This window comes from Lissotriton helveticus, chromosome 9 (genome assembly GCF_964261635.1).
Source record: "Lissotriton helveticus chromosome 9, aLisHel1.1, whole genome shotgun sequence".
NCBI classification, from domain to species: Eukaryota; Metazoa; Chordata; class Amphibia; order Caudata; family Salamandridae; genus Lissotriton; species Lissotriton helveticus.
Genome location: NC_136070.1, coordinates 420,058,591 through 420,072,836, shown reverse-complemented (window position 1 = coordinate 420,072,836; position 14,246 = coordinate 420,058,591). Strand labels below are relative to the sequence as shown.

Genomic DNA, 14,246 nt, shown 5'->3' with positions numbered 1-14,246 from the left:
TGACAATACAATGCATCTCCTCACATTTTAATATAACCTCTGTTTCACCCAGAGATAAAAACAGAGTATAATTTTTGAAACCATTGACACACCAATACTAGTTACTACATACGTACTCACTGATTCCTACGTCTACACACACATTCACTCATTCACCCATACAATCATTCATACATACAATCACTCATCTTTACAACACTATCATATGCACTCATACACCTATACAGACACTCACACTCTGCCACTCATCCATGGAGTTACTCACACACCTAGTCAGTCCTGTAAAGAATCAATCACACTTCCATTTTCTACTCTATACAGTTAAACATAGAGCACCTTACGTTTTCAACCATATACTAACACATACTTACTCTCTTATACAATCATTGATACAAGTACACATTGATCTGTACAGAGTCACACACCTCCCAGCCAGCCACACACACACTCAGTCTCCCATGCAAATACTTGGGCAATCAATCAATAACCCATATAGTTACTCATATAGCTACTGATCAACACATGCAGCAGTTTACAGAACAACAGACATAATGATGCACAAATTAAGACAGTTTAGTCACTAACCCATGCACTCAGTGAGACACATTTAATCACTCACTCATACATTCAGTCATGCACCTACTAAATCCTTCGTCCAGACACTTATACATCCACTCATTCTTCAATATGTAAGACATATTTTAACTTTACAGAAACATACAGTCACTGGATGTTGTCATCAGTGATGTCATCAGTGATGTCATTTGAGATGTCATCAGTGATGTCACTGACCATGTCATGAATGATGTAATATGTGACATCATCAGCAGTGGATTGCGGGTGCGCGATATATAGTTAGTGCAACTAACTATATATGGAATTTCAATGGTTTTGTGTGAGTAAAATAAGGTTTTTTAAATGCTAATTCCTAACTATATATGGTCTATAACCTATGGTTTTTTCAGTGAATTTTCAAGGTTTTGTAAATGCTAATTCCTAACTATATATGGTCTATAACCTATGGTTTTTTCAGTGAATATATATATATATATATATATATATATATATATATATATATATATATATATATATATATAATAAAAGAAAAAAGTAAATAGATGAATTAACAAATGATTATTCAATGACAAATAAACATTGGGTTAGATAGGTACACATTACAGCTAGATGATTGTAGCCAGGTTATTGTTACATAAATCATTCGGATTCAGACCATTCTATTAAGGGTGACCAAATTTTTAACCCTTTTATCCTACGTTTCCTACCTTTAGTTTTATATATTGCCATTTCTAGATTAAAAATTGCTAACAGTCTTGAAGAACAAGTTACTTACCTTCGGTAACGATATATCTGTAAGAAACAGTAGTTAGTATTAGATTCCTTACCTTAGAATATCCCCAGGCGTCAGTCTGGATCCGGAAACTTTTGCGTAGCAGTACCCCTGCGCGTCGGTAGGCGTCGTCTGCAGGCGTCCCCTGCGGCTCCGCGTCGTCGGCGTCGTGCGCCGTGATGACGTCGCTGGAGTATATAGACGCCGCCTCCGCGCGCTGACGTCAGTTCTTTGCACACAGCTTTTCCGCGCCAGAACACGCAGAGCCATGTGAGAACCAACACTGGTGCCATTTGAAAACTAGGGCCCTGAAAGGGATGTCCTTAACCCTAGGTATCAGTTCGCAGAACGGGGAGGATGGGAGGGGCGGTAAGGAATCTAATACTAACTACTGTTTCTTACAGATATATCGTTACCGAAGGTAAGTAACTTGTTCATCTGAAAGAAACAGGTTAGTATTAGATTCCTTACCTTAGAATAGATACCCCAGCAATACCAACCCCGGTGGTGGGTCTGCGAACCAATACAACCTACACCAGAAAGTCCTGGAGGACCGAACGGCCAAAGAAGCCATCCCTCCGGACTTGACTGTCCAGGCAGTAGTACCTCGCAAAGGTGTGCAGCGAGGCCCACGTGGCCGCCTGGCAAATGTCCTGCAAAGGGACTCCCCGGCCCAGGGCAGTAGTAGCCGCCGTGGCCCGAGTGGAATGGGCCCTCAGCCCAACAGGAGGCTCCTTCCGAGCCAAAGAGTAGCATGCTTTGATGCACAGGACGACCCACCGAGAGATGGTCCGTTTCTGTACCGCCCTTCCCTTCTTCTCACCCACGTAGCCAACAAACAGTTGGTCATCCACCCGGAACTGGCGTGTGCGATCCATATAGAATGAAAGCGCACGTTTTGGGTCCAGACGACGGAGCCGCTCTTCATCCTTTGAAGGATGCGGAGGTGGGAAGAAGGAGGGCAAGGTGGACTGCCCAATGTGAAAAGCAGAGACTACCTTGGGCAGGAAAGAAGGTCTAGTCCGAAGAACCACCTTATCAGGATGAACAGACAAGAAAGGAGGTTGAATAGAAAGAGCCTGGAGCTCACTCACTCTCCTGGCAGAGGTGATGGCTACCAGGAAGGCCGTCTTTAAGGTGAGAAGACGGAGAGGACAGGAATGAAGGGGCTCAAAGGGAGCGCACATCAGGAAAGTCAAAACCAGGTTCAAGTCCCACTGAGGCATCACGAACGGAGTCGGAGGATACATGTGCGTGATGCCCTTCAAGAATCTTAACACAATAGGGGACTTGAACAAAGATGGCTGATCAGGTAGCCTCAAGAAGGCGGAAAGGGCAGAAAGATAGCCCTTGATAGTGCCCAGAGCAGAGCCCTGCTGGGCAAGGGAAAGGAGGAAGAGGAGAACCTCAGACAGAGGGGCAGAAAGGGGATCCACAGCCTTTGCTGTGCACCATGCCACAAATCTGTTCCACCGGCAGGCGTATACCGACTTTGTGGAGGGACGCCTGGCTGCCAGAATGACATCACAGACTTCAGGAGGCAAGTCAAATGGCCTCAACTGTCGCCGCTCAATCTCCACGCATGGAGGTGGAGACTGGACAGGTTCGGGTGGAGGACCGTCCCCTGCTGCTGCGACAGAAGGTCCTCCTGAAGGGGCAGGCGGATCGAGGGACCGACTGTCATGCTGAGTAGCTCGGGATACCAGTACCTTCGAGCCCAGTCCGGAGCCACAAGGATAACTTGGGCCCGGTCGCGCCTGATCTTCTTCAGCACTCTGGGCAGAAGTGGTATAGGCGGAAAGGCGTACAACAGACCGCAACTCCACTCACGCCGAAAGGCGTCGCCGAGCGAGTGCCGTCTTGGAAACTCCAACGCGCAGAACTGATGACATTGCGCGTTCTCTTCTGTGGCGAATAGATCTAACCAAGGCTCTCCCCATTGCTGAAAGAGGCCTCTCGCCACATCCGAGTTCAGACGCCATTCGTGATCCACCGTGCACCGACGGCTGAGTTCGTCCGCCCTGGCGTTCAGAGAACCTGCCAGGTGTTGAACCGTCAGAGTCACGCCCTGACGTTCCAGCCATTGCCAGAGGCGCAGAGCCTCCTGGCAAAGGGTCCACGACCCCACACCGCCCGGTTTGTTGCAGTACCACATGGCGGTGGTGTTGTCCGTGAACACCTGCACCACACTCCCGTTGACAAAGGGGAGGAATGCCTTCAGTGCCAGGCGAATCGCCCGCAGCTCCAACATGTTGATATGGAGCTGGGATTCCGCCGGAGACCAGAGACCTCTGATCTCCGCCTCTCCCAAGTGGCCACCCCAGCCTTGGAGGGACGCGTCCGTCACAACCACGTGCTCCGGTTGGGGAAGGGAGAGGGATCTGCCCCTGACCCAATCGCGGTCCGTAAGCCACCACTGCAACTGTCTCGCAGTGCCCTCCGAGATCAGGACATGGTCGGATAGGTTGCCCTGATGCTGGGCCCACTGAAACTTCAGGTCCCACTGCAGAGCCCGCATCCGCCACCTGGCGTGATGCACCAGAAGGATGCAGGAGGCCATCAGCCCCAGCGTCAACCTGACCGAAACCCGGGATAACGGCTGAAAGATGGGAATCAGAGCCTGAAAATCCCGGACCCGCCGTTCCGGAGGATAAACCCGAAACTGCGCCGAGTCGAGAACCGCTCCGATGAAAAGGAGCTTTTGAGAGGGACACAGGTGTGATTTCGGCACATTGATGGAAAACCCCAGCTCGTGCAGGAGGTCTGCCGTCATCTGAAGGTGGTGGACGACTGTCTGGGGCGAGCCCGCCTTCAACAGCCAGTCGTCGAGGTAGGGAAAGACTGAAACCCCTAACCGGCGCAGATGAGCTGCGACCACCGCCATCACTTTCGTGAACACCCGTGGGGCGCTGGTAAGGCCGAAAGGGAGCACGATAAACTGAAAGTGCTCGTGGCCTACCGTGAACCGCAGGTAACGCCGGTGGGCCGGCAGGACGGGGATGTGAAAATACGCATCCTGCAAGTCCAACGCTACCATCCAGTCTTGTGGGTCTAGAGCAGCCAAGACCTGAGCCAAAGTCAACATCTTGAACTTCTCCTTCCGGAGGAAGCCGTTGACGTTCCGTAGATCCAAGATAGGACGCAGGCCTCCCTTGTCCTTCTTGGGTACCAGAAAGTAGTGGGAGTAGCAACCACACCCTACTTCTGGCCCAGGAACGCGCTCGATGGCCCCCTTGGCCAAGAGGGCCGTAACTTCCTCCTGCAGAAGCGTCAAGTGGTCCCCCGACACACGGTGGTTCTGCGGTGGCATGGCTGGAGGAGTGGACTTGAAGGGGAGGGCATAGCCCCTTCGGACAAGCTGCAGCACCCACCTGTCCGATGTTATCGCGCGCCAGCGGGAGTGGTGATGGCGAACCCTGCCACCCACTGGCGTCACGTGAGCCCGAAAGCTCGGACTAGGAAGGCTTGGATGCAGCAGCGGAGGGAGGCGTGGACTGACCACGCCGCTGGCCTCTACCGCCACCACGGCGGAAACCACGGCCGCCACCGCGCTGGGGAGCGTTCTGCGTCGCGTGGCTGGCAGCACGTGTGGGACCTCCCCTCCCTTGGCCACGAAAGGGCCGAAACGAACCCGTCTGCTGGCGCTGGGTCGAAAGACCCAAGGACTTGGCCGTGACCCTGGAGTCCTTGAAGCGCTCCAGCGCGTGGTCCGCTTTGTCACCAAACAGGCGACTGCCATCAAACGGCATGTCCATGAGTGAATTTTGGACGTCTGGCGAGAAGTTGGCAGATCTCAGCCAAGCATGGCGACGAATCGCCACCGTTGTGGACATCGCCCGTCCCAGTGAGTCGGTCGTGTCGAGACCACAACGGATCGAGTACCGCGCCGCATCCCGGCCTTCAACTAAGGCCCGTGTGAGCTTGTCCTGCACCTCCTGGGGACATTGCGGCTCAAAGAGGAAAAGACCTTTTTACCAAACAGGTCATACCGCTTTGATTCCCTATCGGGCGGAGCCGACGGAAATGCGGACTGCGAAGTGGAGGCCTGGATCACCAGACTCTCCGGGGAGGGATGGGTGGATAAAAAGGCAGGGTCGTCCGAGCATGGACGGTGACGCCTCGCGACATTCCGGTCAACCGGCGCACCAGAAGCGGGCCTGGACCAGGTGCCCAAAAGGACATCCGACAGGGCCTCATTAAACGGCAGCAGAGGCTCCTGGGGCCATGACTGCGGTTTAAACACTTCAGTCAGAATGTTCGGCTTGACCTTCGCGACGGGGAGCTCAAGGTGCAAGGCCTTGGCAGCCCTCATCAGGACCACCGAATAGGCAGCACCTGCCTCAGACGCCACAGGGGACGGAGAGACAAACCCAGGGTTGGGCGACTCGTCCAGGCCACTGGCATCACCCAGATCACCTACCCAGTCCACATCATACTGGCAGGCACGGGATAGAGGGTCCTCAGACCCCTCCCAACCCTCTCCATACTCATCGTCATCATACCCATATTCTGGGTCGACGATATAGACGTCGGGGTCAACGGGCCCCATCGGCGTCGAATCCGGCGTCGGCCGACGCCGGTCTGACTCCGCGTCCGGAGTCGGGGAGGAAAGGGGGGTGGCGCCGCGCGGCGTCGGTGCCGGGGACCCGACGCCGGCCGGAGCCGACGGCGGAGTCGCTGCACCACGCGGGGGCGGTACCACGGGTTGGCCCACAGGAACCGACGCCGGAGAGGCCGGGAGACCAGCCGGCGACGAACCAGAGGGAACCGGCGGCGCCGGGGCAGGAGCACCCGAACCGCTCGGGCCCCCAGACGGGACCGACGGGCCCGCAGGCGCCGAAGGCCCCGCCGGAGAAGACCTCGCCCTCATAGCAATGAGGAAGGCCTCGATCTCCTCACGCGACGCGCCTTCCCCAGGGACCGACGGGTATGGGGTAGACGGCGTCGGCGACCCACGCGGGGCCGCGGGGGTGGGGTCACCCGAGCCCCCGGCCGCATTACGCGGGCGTCGGGGGGAGTCGGGGGTGCGATGGCGACGCCCCGACTTCTTGTGCTTACCTGACGAGCCGGAGGAATGGTGGCGACTCCCGGAGCGCCCATGGCGGCTCCGCGATCGTTCCCTCGACCGCTCCCTCGACCTCCGACCAGACCGGGACCGCTCTCGACGCGGGGCCGACACCCGGAGCTCGAGAAGCTTGCGGGACCGCTCCCGCCTAGCTTTTCCAGTCAAGGCCCGACAGTCGACGCAGGACTCCACGTCGTGGTCCGCGCCCAGACACCGGAGGCAGAGTCGATGGTGGTCGGTGACCGACATCATGCGGTCGCACTCGTCGCAGCTCTTAAACCCAGGCATCCTACCGGCACCGTAGAAAGATTAAGTTTTACAAACACTTGGTCAAAAGACCGGAGTACTGCTCTTCGGATCTGCGCTAACTGGCGCGGAAAAAAGAAGAACTGACGTCAGCGCGCGGAGGCGGCGTCTATATACTCCAGCGACGTCATCACGGCGCACGACGCCGACGACGCGGAGCCGCAGGGGACGCCTGCAGACGACGCCTACCGACGCGCAGGGGTACTGCTACGCAAAAGTTTCCGGATCCAGACTGACGCCTGGGGATATTCTAAGGTAAGGAATCTAATACTAACCTGTTTCTTTCAGATAACCACTGTTGGTATGAGGGGGAATAGGATCTAACCAAGCTGATGCTATACAAATTCTTAATACGGCCATCGAGATAAAAATCGATTCATGACCGAAATTCTAATGAGTGCAGTTTGTTAGGCCCAGGACAACTGTTTGATCAAATACTGTGACCACGATTTTGAGGATCAATGAAAGGAAATGTTCGATTTTTGATTTGAGAGGAATTAAAGAGGGACAGGATGAAAAAATGTGTATACAGTCCGCGTCTTGTAGGTTACATCGGAAGCAGCATGTGCCTCCCCCACTACCCCATTTGGCGATTCTGTCTGGAGTGTAGTACATAAAAAAACATATTTTATAAAATTGTGTTTGTAGTTTCGTTGACATAAGTGTAGTTTGTGATAGCCCATATATATACTCAAATTCTTCTGTAGAGATTGTAAATTTCTTTTGCCATTTCTAAATGATCTTCTGCCTGTCATCCGATAAATGCATCAGTAATAGCTGATATAACCCCCAATCCGTATTTTTTCCTGAGAGTGGCTGAGAATTTCGGCTAAGGTGTTTTTAATCATAGTGTCCTCTCCCCTTGCACGTCGTGATAGAAAATCTCTTATTTGGAGATATTTAAAGAAATCTCTCCATTCCAAATGATACTGGTCTTTCAAAAATTCAAAAGAATATAGCCCCTCTGAGGAAAAAAAACAACCTATATGAGTAATTCCGGCTGTGATCCATCTATCAATATAAGAATCTTTAAATATGTCTGGTAGGGAGGGATTATTTTGTATGGGTGTATAGAAAGATAACCGTCCCAAACCTATAATTTTCCTCACAGATTTCCAAACCTTAAATGTTGCTATGAGTGTTTTTAGTCTTACTTTTTTATGGTAACTATCGAAGAGATATCTCCAAAGATAGCCGGTGCTTCTATCACCTAATATTATTTGATTAATTGAAGGGGCGTCTTTATCCCCAGGAGCCCCTGTTCCATCAAGAAGAAAAAGTTCATGGTTATATAACAAGACTGTTGCCCAATAATATACCCTAAGATTTGGAAGGCTTAATCCTCCTCTTTCTTTGGGAAGTGTCAGTAGTTTATAGGCACGACGGGGCTGTGTGTATGACCAGACAAAGTCCGTGAAGATATGTTCCATTCTTTTAAACCACTGGTCTGAAAGAAGGTGCTTTTGGATGAATTTACCCTTAAGCTAGTTTTAAATTTCAGTGTGAGAAAACTAACAAGCAACATAAATGACTTGCATAATTTAAGATAATTAAAATTAAAAAAATCGAGTTGTGTATTTCTTTGATTTGCACCAACAAAAGAGGAAAATCACAGATAAATATAAACTGAAATTGGCATGAGATTCAGAAACTGTGAAAAGCAAAAGAGACAAACCAAACTTGCAGGAATTATTTTATTGTAAAAGAAGAAAAAGTACAAGACCAGCTGAACAGATGAACATGTGCAACCAAGCCAAAACGGATGAGAATTTTGAAAGCAAAAGAAAGGGAAGAGGTAAAATCAGACTATAAAGAAAAGGAAAAAGGTTGACTGCAAAATGAAGCACTGCTGCTCGCTCAAAAGAGCACCAGTTAAAAGCCTTCTGAGATAGGAATTACTGACATTTTTTTAGGAAAAAATAACCTAATTTTTCATGACATTAGAGGCAGAGCTCTAGAGTATACCATAACACTACATGCAGTTGTAAATCTGGGAAATGAAAGCCTATGAAGTGTAGAGCTCTAGGTCCAGTCATCTCAATGGCTTGAGCAGGTGAGAGGCAGCAGCTTGACCCGCTTGCATGCGACCTGTGGTTCTTTTTATCTGAATGCATAACTCTTCAACTGTGTGGCCTAATCTACGGAGGGCCCACAGCGTTATTTACCCATGTTTGATGCATCATGATCAGAGGATTCGTTGGTTGATTTAGGTGATTTGTATGCCACCACTTATTGGGGGAATTCTCTTTCAGATACTAGATTTAGGGGCATTTTAGGTAGGTACAGGTTGGAATCAATAGATCCATTCCTTGGGTTGGATACACCCCCTATATGCCAACCTCCAGTGGGAGGGGGTACAAGCCTCACTCTGGTTGGCTGGGTCCCCCAATCTTCAAGTCGCGGGGACTGAGAGTAGTGCTTTACCTCGCCTCCCCCACCTGAGTGGTGGGGTTGGCAAAGGTGGGCACACCTCTCCTACTATATTGGTTTTCCAGCCGATTCTCCTGCCCAAAGTAGGATCAGAACCAACGGGACAGTTGCTGGGAGCAGCAAATCGCTGGGGCAGCTCACAAAGGTATAAAGCCTTTGAAGATTCCCCTTCATGGACCCTACCCATCCTGCGGCAGGAGGCTTGGCACCTCTGCCCAGGATGTGCTTTGTTTCAGGAACATGAGAGTGGGATGCTCTCGAAATAGGGGTCCAGAAACATATCTGGGGTGGCAGCTGGTGAGCAGTCAGCGCCAAGAGACCTAGAGTCAGTGCATATTTAATTAAATCCCACACTGGCATCAGTGTAGGTGTAATGTGCTGAGAAGTGTCATATCAAACATACCAGTTTTAAGTAAAGCCCTTATGGTGCTGTGGATTTCATAATGACAAAGCCCCAGACCATATACACTTGATGGCTTTACTGCAATTACAGTGTCTAAGAATGGACTTCAACACTGTAGGGGTACAGGGCTCGCACCTGTACTCTCACCAGTGGAATAGTGCACCCAGATAGAGGAGTTGCTGACCTATGTCACAGGCAGTGGGTTAGACATAGCACACTGGGATGTATGCCATGTCGACTCTTCACATTGTTCTGCACCAAAACACGCAGCTTGCAATGGCAGTGTGTGTGTGTGTCAGGGTACAGGGACTGCAAGGGTGGTACAATATTTGCTGCAGTCCTTAGAGGCCTTCCCTGGTTACATTGCGCTTGGTACCCATGGTACCTTTTAAAAGGCACTTATATGTGGCCAGAGCTGCCAATTTGGGTGTGCAACAGTACAGATTTAAGGAAAGAACACAGGCCCTGGGTGCCTGGTTGGCAGGAACCAAGGGTACACTTAGTCAAGAGCATTAACATCAGGCAAAAAGTGGGGGGTAACCATACAAAAAGGAGCACTTTCCTACATGCATGCCATGAACAGATACTTACAGGGTAAGTAACAATCCTTTCGATGGCATATGTGGCTGTAGATACACATGCTGTAAAGCAGTCCCTCTTTAGAAGCGATGGCTAGTGTGTGGGAGTTGCAGTAGTTTGAAAAAGGGTACATAGCACTGTCTGACCTAAACTGGTTTGTTGGCGTTCTTTAAACATCCACACAGTAGTGTTTAGTAAATGTGTGTGGGGTAGACCATGTAGCTGCTTTACAAATGTCAGATATGGGGATATTTCCTAAGAATCCCAAAGCTGCTCCCCTTTTACGATTTAAATGTGATCTGGGATGTTAGACCTGGCACCTTGGCGTGGGTCTCCCTTCCATTTTTGCTGTTTCCTCATGTGTTTTTGCTGGTGTTAGAGGCTTTGGGCACTGTGCCACTGCTGTCCAGTGCCACAGTGCAAGTGCTCCCTATTGTAAAATTGATGTATGGATTAGTAATGCCATGATGGCTGGTTTGGTTTACCTGTCAGACCCTAGTAAAGTGCACCAGGAGTGCCCAGGGCCAGTAATCCAAATGCTGCTGGTGGGCTTGCAACACTGGTTGTGCCACCCACAGAAGCAGCCTGTAAAAGTGTCTAAGGCTTGCCATTGCAGAGCCTGTGTGCAGTCTGGTACTGCCATGATGACTGGGCAAGTGCACCCACTTGCCAGTCCCTAAACCTTCCCTTTTCTTCATATCAGACATCCCTATGGTAGGCCGAACGGCAGGGTGCATTGTACGTATAAGGTAGGACATGCCCTGGTGTGTGTGGCATGTCCTAATAGTGAATTACAGCCATTTTAGTTTTTCATTATTGCAAGGCTACCTATTCCCCATAGGCCAGAATAGGCAGTTAGATTATTACATTTTATAATCCTAACTGACTCCGGGAACTAGGTAGAAATTCGAGTTTAGTATGCCTGAACTCAGAATGATAAAATACATCTTTTACTGAAGTTGGTTTTAACATTCTGTGTTTGAAAATACCACTTTTAGAAAGTATGTATTTTCTTGCCTAACTATACAAGCCTGCTTCTGCTAGGTTGTGTATTCCTTGTCTGCAGTTTGAGTGACAAGGGCTAGGGGATTCCAGGAGACAGGGCGAGTCAGCACAGTGCTGAATAGAGAGATCTGCATCTAGATGGGAGGGAGGAGTTGCACCTGGGACCTGAATGGGGCTGTGCATTCCCTCCACAATGCTGGCTCCACCTCCTGTGGTGTGTCTGATGTCCCTGCCCTACATTGTGAAAGGAAAGAAGGAGTCATGTAAACAGAGTGCTCCAGGACTGACCAGAACTGGGTTGAACTAGGCAAAGGCCTCTCTGCCTTCAGAGTACAAAGAGAAACTGTGTATAAAAGAGGGGACCCAAACCCAAGAACTTTAGATCACTTTGGGAAACAAGAAGAAACCTTTGCTGAGGAGCGGAACCAGAAAGACTGATGAGAGAATATCCCCAAGCTGAAGTGCTGCTTGGGGGATTTGTCTGCAGTGGTTGCCTGACTGCCAAAGAAAGGAACTTTGTGTGTGCTTTATTCAACTTGTGAAGGATCACCAAGGGATTAAGAGCTTGCCTACTGCTGAAGTCTCAGGAACAACAGACTTCAACCACCAGCTCCCGAAGAGTTCTTTGGAAGTGCCTGCACCTGTTTTGGGCCTTCTGAGGGACTGCATGTCGCAAGGAGCTGGAAGCGCGACTCACGAAGAAGATGCGCGACACCGTCGCATCACTGAACAAGGGTGTCGCTGCTGTAGCTGTCGTATTGCACCGCATCACAAGAAACGTCTCACAACATTGAAGTGTGTCGCCGCCGCAGTCGTCGCATTACTGAACAAGGGTGTCGCCGCTGTAGCCGTCGCATCGAAGAAGCACCTCGCATCCACGGAGAAGCATGCTGCAGCTGCTGTTGGTGCATCACTAAACAAGGGTGCCGCCGCTGCAGCTGTCGCATCAAGACATCTCGCAACGTTGGTGGCGCGTGTCGCATCAAGAAGACGCCACCGTTGTTTCTTTGCACCGGATCTTCGACGCATCACCGTCTTGGTGTGTAAGGAACTACCGCATCACCATCTCTGCAACCCTTTCATTGTAGAAGCGTTATGCATCTTAAGGTACATTGACTCAAAGTGTCCATTTTAAGATCTAAAGAGAACTAAGCTAATTCTACCATTTTAAGTACAGTATTGTGGATTTTTGTTTGTGGTCTTGTGTTAAATCTATATAAAAGAATACTTATTTTTAAAATACAGTATTGTGGATTTTTGTTTGTGGTCTTGTGTTAAATCTATATAAAAGAATACTTATTTTTAAAATACAACTTGTGTGGTGTCCATCTGTAGTGTTGTCACTTGATTACTGTATGTGTTCACAAATGCTTTGCACACTGCCTCCGAGATAAGCATGTCTGCTCGTGCCAAGCTACCAAGGGGGTGAGCAGGGGTTATTTTAGGAGTGTACCCCCTTACCCTGACTAGATGCAAGGGTCCCTTTTTGTCACAGGTTCCTACCTATGTCAACTACAGACCCCCAAATCTAACATTGGTGGTCAGCGGTGAGGATTCTGGACTTGCATTTGTGACTCATATACAGTGATTGGTGAACACTACTAGGGAGTGCAGACCAAAACGCGACCACACATTTTTTGGTAGATTTCTGTTTCCTGGGATTTTCTATTTTTGCCAAGTTTGACCATCATGGAGAAAGCAGTATCCATAGCATCTGTTGATTTTGATTGGGAAGAGGAGAAACTAGAATGCTACAATGTAAGGCAGCTGAAGTACGAGTTACTTACCTTTGGTAACTATGTATCTGGTAGAAACGATTCTAACCGCAGATTCCTTCACGTAGAATTATCCCCAGGGGTTAGACTGGATCCGGAAACTTTTTGCCACAGCATCCCTGCGCCCCGGGGGCCGGGCAACATCCCGCGACTCCGCCCAGGCGTCGTCCACGCACTTGAAGTCAACAAGGTCACATAAGCCCCACCCGGCACGCCTACATCAGTTTTCTTCAGAGAACTTTCCCGCACCACAACGCGGAGTCACCAAACAAACAAAAAACTGTGGGAGCATGGGAAAAGTGTGCGAAAGAGTATACAAAATACACACCATAAAGAACAGTGCAACACATCAATGTCCAAGGGCAGAGAGAGAGGAAGAACAGAACAGAGCCCTGGGCAGCCACCCCGCCAATACATAGACAGCAACCCCCACGTCAGGGAACATGCGTAAAGTCATGACATGTAGCAGGCCGACAATCGCACCCCGAAACAAGGAAGGGGAGACAGTCCCAACATGTAGGAACAACCAACCTCCAGCCACCCCAGCCTAGAGGGCATCCAACCCCCAAGAATCAAGGGTAAGGCATGACCAGAGGCCCCCAACCCAGAGGAGGTAGAGGGGCCAGGCCCCTAGCATCAAGAGGAAGAGAGATATTGGAGGCAAACCTCCCTGACCAGAAGCAGCCAGAACAGCTGAACATAGGAGCACCAGAACCTTACCTTCCCAGAACCAAGAGGAGGGAAGAACAGCAACCAGACGGAGCCACACTCAAGAGCAAAAGAAGGTACTCACAGAAGACATGGCCCCCCCACAGGGAGGCAAGTACCAAAGATCAGCTTAGGGGTCCTCGCAGAACGGGGAGGAAGGGCGGGCCGTTTAGGAATCTGCGGCTAGAATCGGCTCTTCCAGATGCATCGTTACTGAAGGTAAGTAACTCGTAAATCTGATAGAGACTACTAGCCGCAGAATCATTCACGTAGTATAGATAGCCTAGCAATACCCACGGGGAAGGAGGGTCTGTGAAAGGAAACTGTAGGAGAGTGGGGTCTGCAATCCTATGGTCACCCCAGATTTTAGCTTTTTGCTTCACTGGTTTACGACTTTCCCTGGTTGTGGGCCTGCTAATCAGACCCACAGCCTAGCTGTTCTCTCTCTAAATTGACAACCATGTGCCTTCGGTGCATTTACCAATTGGTACTGGGCCACCTTATCAGTCCCTGTATAGTATACCTTAGGTATCCAGGGCATAGGTGTACCCAGGGCCTACCAGGGGCTGAAGCATGTATTATGCCACCCCTGGCTGGCCATCTAAAACTGACACAACTGGCTGCACG

At 50.1% G+C, this 14,246-nt stretch overlaps 1 protein-coding gene across 1 annotated transcript in view; it reads right to left on the bottom strand.

Annotated features, from left to right (window-relative positions):
• DYNC1H1 (dynein cytoplasmic 1 heavy chain 1) overlaps window positions 1-14,246 on the bottom strand; it is a 1,596,152-nt gene that overhangs the window by 940,912 nt on the left and 640,994 nt on the right. The window lies entirely within an intron of this gene.